Here is an 8,771-nt window from a genome sequence, read left to right on the forward strand (position 1 = left end):
TATATGATTATGTGCCTACACTCCCTACGATTTTGTAAATCGATATTTATTCAGCGGTATATATATATATATATATATATATATATATATATATATATATATATATATATATATATATATATATATATATACTAGCAGAATTTCTGCTCGTAAGATATGGTTAATACGGTTGTAAGTTACGTTTGGTATTTGAATTAATGTAGATTTCACATAAATTATTATAGACGCAGTCCAATATTGATACTTATATTTAATTTCATACAAATCAGTCTGACTGAAGTCCATTAGCATAAGAAACATTTAAATATAACGTCAAAGATATAGAATATGTTTTGTATATTAATGAATTGTTTAGTCGATTTATGTTTGCTAAGTCCATTTTTGTCAAGTTTATCCCTTTTTGGGCAGCTTCTTTTAGAGACTAAACACACACCCAGATATTTTCCACAAGTCCAATTTTCTTCGGAAGTAAGTTTCAAGTAAGTAATATAATATGTGGCAAAGTAGGAGTGGATGTGGTTTCTTAATTCTCCACACTTAAACAAGAGCTTGCTCTTATTATTTAAACATATAGTTCTCATCAGAAATTTGCCTCAATACGTCCCGCTGCTGACATCAGGCAATATACATCAAAGCGGGTCAAAAAAGAACATGAGTAACACACAAGGTTGTTTTCCGTATAAAATGGTAGTATTTAAAATGGCAGCACTTTATAAAAGCTGAGTTCAAATTTAAAAGAAAGGAAACCATATAAAAACTAGAAAAACATGTATTACAAAAACTGTCAACTGGTAGGCCTAAAACTGGTTGGACCGGGTAAGATTGACTTTATTTTTCTTTCTTTGATGTGCATTCTCTTTTGATAGTCAGATAAGTCTATCGTTTTTGGGAGATATGAATTCAGTTTTTCTGCAGATAGATTGGAATTTAAAGGATATTAAAGAGTTCATTCAAACGCAACTTTCTTAGAACTGCACGCCTGTGGAACTCTGTTCCTCTGCATGCTTCCCACCGGATTACAACTTGGATGTGTTCAAGTCCAACGTTAACAAATTCCTAATGAACCGCCCACTTAAGTAAACACTTTATCTAATCTCCACACTAACGTAATGTACTTGCAATAACCCTTATCTCTGAATGGCTTCCGGGCCTTGATAAGTGGTGATCACTGTGTAAAAAAAAAAAAAGAAATGTGCTATTGAGCCTGCAATCTAAGTTTGAAATTAATTCATTCCCTTGACCCTCTTTCCTCTTCTTTTGTTCTTCTGTTTCTACTTGCGATATTTATTTATGCAGAGGTACTATGTGTTTATAATTAACGGAACAAACAACGTATTACATAATCCTGAATGATTATAATCATATTTTTCTTTTATAATTAATATTTTTCACTTTGATAATGACTTTAAGCAAAATACTCGATTCAGAATCTTTCCACGTTTCTCCTACTCAGAACAATAAATTTTTTGTAAGTTGATAACTGTTTTTGTAGTAAGTGGTGTTACACAATTGCATTTCGTGCATAAATATATAGTGAAAAAAAATGCTATCATACCTAGGTATACTAATATCATTTAATATGTTGCAGATTCTATAAGCTAATATATCACTACAAAATTTATGAAAACGTGATTGAATTATATATATAAAAGGAAAAACCGAAATAAACTTAAATGATTAAATAGAAAACGAGATCATCAACCATCTTCGAAGTAAACATTTCACAGATTTAAAAAGCGGAAATTGTTTAATGCATAGCTCTCCAAACATAATACTAGTTTTTCAATAGAAACACACAGATATAATCCAGTTGCCACTTACCTTACATAAAAAATCAATATATATATATATATATATATATATATATATATATATATATATATATATATATATATATATATATATAGGGATGAGTAAAATGATACAGTTAAGGTTTAGCGTTGAGGACCATCCTGTAATTTGTTAGTTGTCATATAATATAATCTGAAAATAAGTATACACTAAAAGTTTTTGTGACTTTCTACACACGTGTTGACACAGACAAACAATTGCACACAGGCAGACAAACACACACACACACACACACACATATATATATATATATTTGTAGCCATCGCCATACAGCCCTGTTTCGTTGTATCACAACTCATTAGTGCCGCTAGACTAACATCTCTCCCAAGCCAAAGATTTAACTTAGAACTGTCATGTTGACAGTCGGCAGTTCTCCGCTCGACCATGGAATCAACGCCCGTAAATAACTCGTTGGAATGTGTATTTAAATAGACACCCGCCACCACTTCTATAGTGCTCAAATCCCCTGTTCGTAAACAAACAAACAACGAGCTTCGCATTTTCAGCCAATTAAGTAGCGGGTGAGATTATTTACGACAGTGGTCTACCCAAAGAGGGGGGGATTAACATATATTTTAAGTCATAGACGTACAGTTCTGTTTCGTTGTATCACAACTCATCAGTGCCATATATATATATATATATATATATATATATATATATATATAATAAAACTACAAAGAACAATAATATCTTCTTAGCAATAATATGTCAAATTGTACTATAGCAAATCAAAAATAATTTATGACGAAAATAACACCTGACACATTACAATATTTGTGAATATATCAAAATAAACTTTTTTCTTTAAATTAAAGGATATATTTCTTTGAAAAAAATGGTTTAAACTATATTTTAAAAAAAAATAGTTGTGCGTTAAACAAATTTCTTTTCATGCATCTAAGAACTTCTTCACATGGGCGTGATCACTATCAAAAATCGATTAATATATACGTTCGTGCGTTTTGGTCTTCATTTTTGCATCGTTGTTTTATATATGTGTTACTTATATCCGCGCATTGTCAATTTACTGTGATCTGCTGTCTATAAATTAACTCATGCTTCTATAAATGAAGTTAATAACTTTCATTTATAGAAGCACGATGAAAAGGTTCTATTGATTTCAAATGAGTTATTTAGGAGAAATAGATGTGCTGAATGAGAGAGACTAAAAAGAATCAAACATAATTTCCTTCTAAAATTAATGAAGGTATATTTATTTTTTATTTAACATTAAAAATGGTCAACGAATGGATAGATCTCAACGAAATATTCTCTTTAATTTCTACACTTTTTCTCTGAGCGCTTTTCGCCTTAAACTGTTTCGAAATATTGCCATGCCCCGAACTTGTGATGTTATGTAATATGATCGACACCTGCTTATAAATGGGTTTTATCCTGGGATCTAAAGCTCGATCTCTATTGTCACAATAAGTAATAATATAGTATTAAAGATAATAATTTTACATTCGATTTATTACCATTTAACTCTCTCTTTCTCTCTCTCTCTCTCTCTCTCTCTCTCTATATATATATATATATATATATATATATATATATATAAGCACTTTTATCTACGTATATATATTTTATCTACGTATATATATATATATATATATATATATATATATATATATATATATATATATTATATACGTACTTTTATCTACGTATACAAAGCAGAATGCTATATATGAACATTGATGCATTTTTTTCAGTACATGCGACCCCATGAATAACCTCCAGCCTTTAAAATCTGTTAATGTAAACAGCTGCCAAATTTGTTTATCTATTATCGATTTCGTATAAAACGTTTTTTTTTTCTATTAATTCTATTTTCAGAGTTCTTGTTTTTTTTATATGATTTGTTTTGTTCTCTTAAGATATTCCGGTTAATTCTCTTTTCACGCGCATTCACAGTTCGTTTCCGGCAGAAAGCAATTGCTATGAAGAGGAAACAGAAGTCATTTTTTTTTAACAAAAATTCTTAATATAGATTTTTCGGACTAAATGCACACACGCATTACAACGGCGGAAACATTTGCTTAGATTGAGGGAAATGCGTTAAAACATATTTCAAAAGATGTTTTTCTGAGAAATATTTAAATAAAACAGTTTTCCGTTTGCAAAGGATATAATGGTTGTATTAATCATCCTCGTTCGTTTGGAAGCAATTAAAAATACATTTATTTTAATGGGGTTTCATATGTTTAGTGCAAGCAAAGCTTTGTAAAGATTCATACACAAAAGTGCTTTCAATTAAGGAAATATACTTCTAAACTTGTATTAACTACTGTCCTCATATTCACGTAAGTTTCATTTCGTGTAACCCCGACACTCATATTGGTGCATATTGTCGAACTAAAAAATTATTCGATCGAACTCTAAATATTGTATGTCGGATTCAGGAATCTGAACAGAATTTCGAACGAAATATTATATTCAATCCATACCGTTTGCCTGATCTCATTCTGTCAGCTATTACTGGTAGATATTCTGTAATTTACAATTGTATTTTAGTTCCACCCACAATGAGAAGTCAATCTTCACCATTGTAAATTACTAATGCAGTTATAAAGTAGTTTATTAACTACGCCAAGAGATTATGTGGGCAATTCTAGTGTTTATCTTGGGAGCCTTAACCGTATTTTAAAATATAAATTTAACAACTGATACCAAAAAGATATCACAGAGCACAAAGGCACCCCCCACCCACACACTCACACACACCCACACACACACCTATATATATATATATATATATATATATACTATCTATATCTAAAACTCAGGACCAAATAAACACACACACACACACATATATATATATACATATATATATATATATATTTGATGTTTTCCTGCATTGATATTAATATTACAAAAAAAACATTTTTGCATTTATTTAAAAGAAATAGAACTTTATTATATATGGATCGTGGAATTTCATCTATGTGCAAAAGATCTAGCTTATGTGCATATTCTATGAAAAATGTATTTGAATTAATTCCGTATTAATTTTTATTCAGTTTCTTACGTGATACTCTTAGATATGCTATTACGCGTAATTATATTCATGCAGATATCCTACAAGATATATGCTTGTGTAATATTTATGTAAAAACGAAATAGTAAATACAAACTGCTTTCAATATATATCTGTGAAAAAGAGTGAAAATTTAAAAAATTGAATTTGCCAGCTGAATGTCGAACAACGTCATTACGAATATGCATGCGTTAGTAATAGCTATTGGTTCATGTTTTAAATTTAGCCTCACAGCAAACATGTATCTATACTCAGGCATTAACGTAGAAGGAAGAAGAAAATCGTAAGCTTAACGTTTTCGTTTCGACTCTCGGTGGTGGCGTACGAGTAATTTCTAAAAACTGTTTAAATCATTCTTATATATTAGGTCTAATATAATATACACTGCGTATCAACTTATTAACGAGTTTACATTTTTTTTTAAATATTTAATAAACGAGTGAATACAAATCCATGAAATATTTAGAAAGTGCTTACAATACTATTCAGCTACTCCAGCCCGAAAATAAAAATATTTAAAGCAGTATTAACGAAACTATGGCAAAAGATAGGAATATCTATTGCTTTCAGTGTGTCAAATTATTAACGAGGCTGAAAAAATACATAATATACAAATAACTTGTTTATTGAAATAATATTCAAACATTACATAAATTAGAAAAAAATCCTAAGAACACAATAACTACATAGCAATTTCTACGTTGGTATAATTAGTAGGGCATATGCGATCCTTTTTTATGAATGACTTGTAAAAGACGTTGCCCCACAGAATGAGTCAAATGTGTGATTTCGTTAACAGTTACTTCTATCGATACCTCTTTGAGAGCATGCCACAACTCATCCTTGATCTTGAATTGGCATCCACTTGCATAGAGGTGTCGTTTGATGATACTCCAAAGGTTCTCAATTGGGTGTAAATCTGGTAAATTGTCTGGCCACTCCATCTTCCGTCGCCCAGAGAACCCCAGCTATTGCAAATACTCTTTACTTTTGTTTGCTGCATGCGAAGGAGCATTATCCTGTATTAACATAATGGTTCTTCGAAACGCCAACCTTTGCTTCTTCAGCCATGCTTCAAATTACTTCATCAGAAAAGCTATGTAAGCATTTGACGTAATTTTACGCCTTCCGGGACTCTCCATGGGTCAGCTAAAGTACCTCCGATAATCCCAGACCAAATTATTATCCCACCACCACCTTGTTGGCGCCTTAAACGCTGATGACGATGTCGTCTATCTAGGGCTCATCCCTTGCTCCAGTCATCTACGCTATCAAGAGTGACACTCACTTCATCCGTAAAAAAAAAGCTTTGAAAAATATATTTGTTCATGTTGTCCTCTGCCCATATCTATCGGTTTTGTATGTGATGTTGCTTTAATGGAGGCGTTGTCACAACTTAACAAGCTTTGTTTCTTATTTCAGAAGGCGACATAGAGTACTTATTGAGATATTAATCCAGCTTGGTTAAAAATTTCTCGACTTGTCGGTTCAGGGTTCTTAACAACTTCACGTTTCATTTTGAGTAGAGAACGGCGTGAAATACCTCTCGATTTAGTTTTATCAGCGCTCTTACGAACGCTTGGTTGGTCCTTGACAAAGTTCTTCACAGTTTGATGGTACCTTTCTATTATTTTCGATATTTCAAGGCTAGTTTTAACTGTTGCTAGCTGTTCTGTTTAGGACTTATTTAAAACTACTCAATCCACCTTCACGACCCATTTTCTTGACGAAACAAACTGCCCTGTAAATAATTTGACACCTCTCAAATACCGTGGATTCAGCAAGTACGATGGCAAGTTGTTTACATTGCGAGGAACTGTACTAAAGTTTCACAGTTTGCGTAGCTCAGCATTGCCAACGTTTCCGAAGCTTTTGATACGGAACTACGGGTAAGTGTCTGAAAGTGGTAAAAAAATTATCTGGTTAATAATTGGCATTAATTTACGACCTTGAAATGCTGGGTTGCGAGCTTTTTATTATTTATTAATTTATTTTTGCGTTCTTTCGTCTAGAAAGCCGATAGAGAATTGCGCCTGAAGGTTGTCCTGAGCGGTGGCAGCTGCTGTTGTGGCTGAGCAGACCGATGCGGGAGCGACAGATTCTGTTGAACATCCTGCACGGTACACTCTGCCATGCTTCGTCGATGCTGCTGCTGATGCTGTCTTTTTGCGTCTGTCTCTCTTCTCCTTACACAGTTCATTTTTCTCTCCTCGCTCAGCCGGACACCTTCTTGATTTTGACCCCCCCCAGCAGTCACGATCACCAGCATAGGATTCAGGTTCAACAGTGCTGAGAATGCCGGATTAAAAGTCAGTTTTGCACACATCCTTAAATCTAAGGAGTTATCTACCGGTTCGTCTGCTGCCGTCTGAGAGCTCAGCATACACAATGTCTTTGGAGATTCGGCCATCCTGCATGCGAACAACGTACCCTAGCCATCGCCGGCGTCTCTGAAAGAGGAGGAGAAACATGCGTGACGCATTTGATTTCGCTATAACCTCTTTGTTCGGAACATGGTCCTGCCATGTAATGCCTAATATATTTCTTAGATTATGCAGATGGGAGGCGTTTAGTCTGCGCCCTTGCTGCATATAGAGGGTCCATGCCCCACTGCAGCAAAGTAAGATGCTGAGAAAACAGTCTTGATATATCCTCATCTGTGTGTATATGGTCAGCATGTTGTTACTCCACGCTCTGTTTGTCAGGCGGGTCATATCTGTTGCTGATTTCCCTATGTGGGTGTTTAGCTCAACGGCCAGTGAGATGTTTTTGGACACAATGGAGCCTAGATAGGTAAAGTCGTTCACCACCTCCAGTGTGTGTTCGCCAATCGATATGTAGGGGGCGTTGCTGACATCTTGATCCATGACATTTGTTTTCTTGAGGCTTATTGTAAGACCGAACTCGTTGCAAGCATGGGCGAGGTGCTCAATGTGTTGCTAGAGGGCTTCCTCAGAATTGGTCGCTAATGTTACATAATCTGTGAACAGCATTTCTCGTATGAGGGCCATGCGGACTTTAGTGTTGGCACGTAGACGGCCCATATTCAAAAGAATTGTATCTCCTCTTGCGCGAAAATAGACCAACATCAGTTACATGAAAAGCTATAGCAGCAGAAGTGAGAATGTGCCGAAAATTGTGGGAATGCAAGCTTAGCTATTAACCAGCTTCGGTGTGCGCTTTGCTGACGCAGCGTCATGATGCTGACAAAGGTCCAAGATAGCGCCTGCGATCTTATATAACAATGCAGTCTCGCAGAATCTCGTGAACTCTTGCGCAAGTATGCAAATTTGGGGGTGGATTTGTCTTTTATAAAAATAGGCCACTGGAGCAGATGGGAGAGAGGTGAAAACGAGTCTACGGAAAGTACTGACGAACGATGCTGCTGCAGTTAGCTGAGGTTTTGTGTACTCTTTTTTTCTTTGCAACAATAGATAAAAATATGCTAAAAAAAGCTGAGACTATAACACAGCCGTGTTTCCCACAACTGAGGATGGGAAAAGATGCAGAAAGTGAATTTAACGAAACCATTCATGTCTTCCTGAAAAAAGGTAATCATTCTCAGGAATTTGGGGGCATGTTATTTTTTGTAAGAGCTCGAAAAGGCCCACCCGGCTAACCAGGTAATAAAAGTGAGGTACAGTGGTTTCCTCTGTTCTCAGCACTTCTACTATAGTTTTCGTAAAGTTTTCGTCAAGAGTTGACATTTTTTTCTCTAACAAACACATTGCGCATCTGGGTAAATCCTCTCTGCAAGTGACAGAAGTCTCTTCAATACAACATGAGCGATGATGTTTCCCACAACACTGACCAGAGTGGTGCTGCGGTAATTATTACAATCACCTTTATGTTGTAAAACGTTGTCATGTTGGTG

Source organism: Euprymna scolopes, chromosome 16 (genome assembly GCF_053919585.1).
Source record: "Euprymna scolopes isolate OS-2025 chromosome 16, ASM5391958v1, whole genome shotgun sequence".
In the NCBI taxonomy this organism is placed as follows: Eukaryota; Metazoa; Mollusca; class Cephalopoda; order Sepiida; family Sepiolidae; genus Euprymna; species Euprymna scolopes.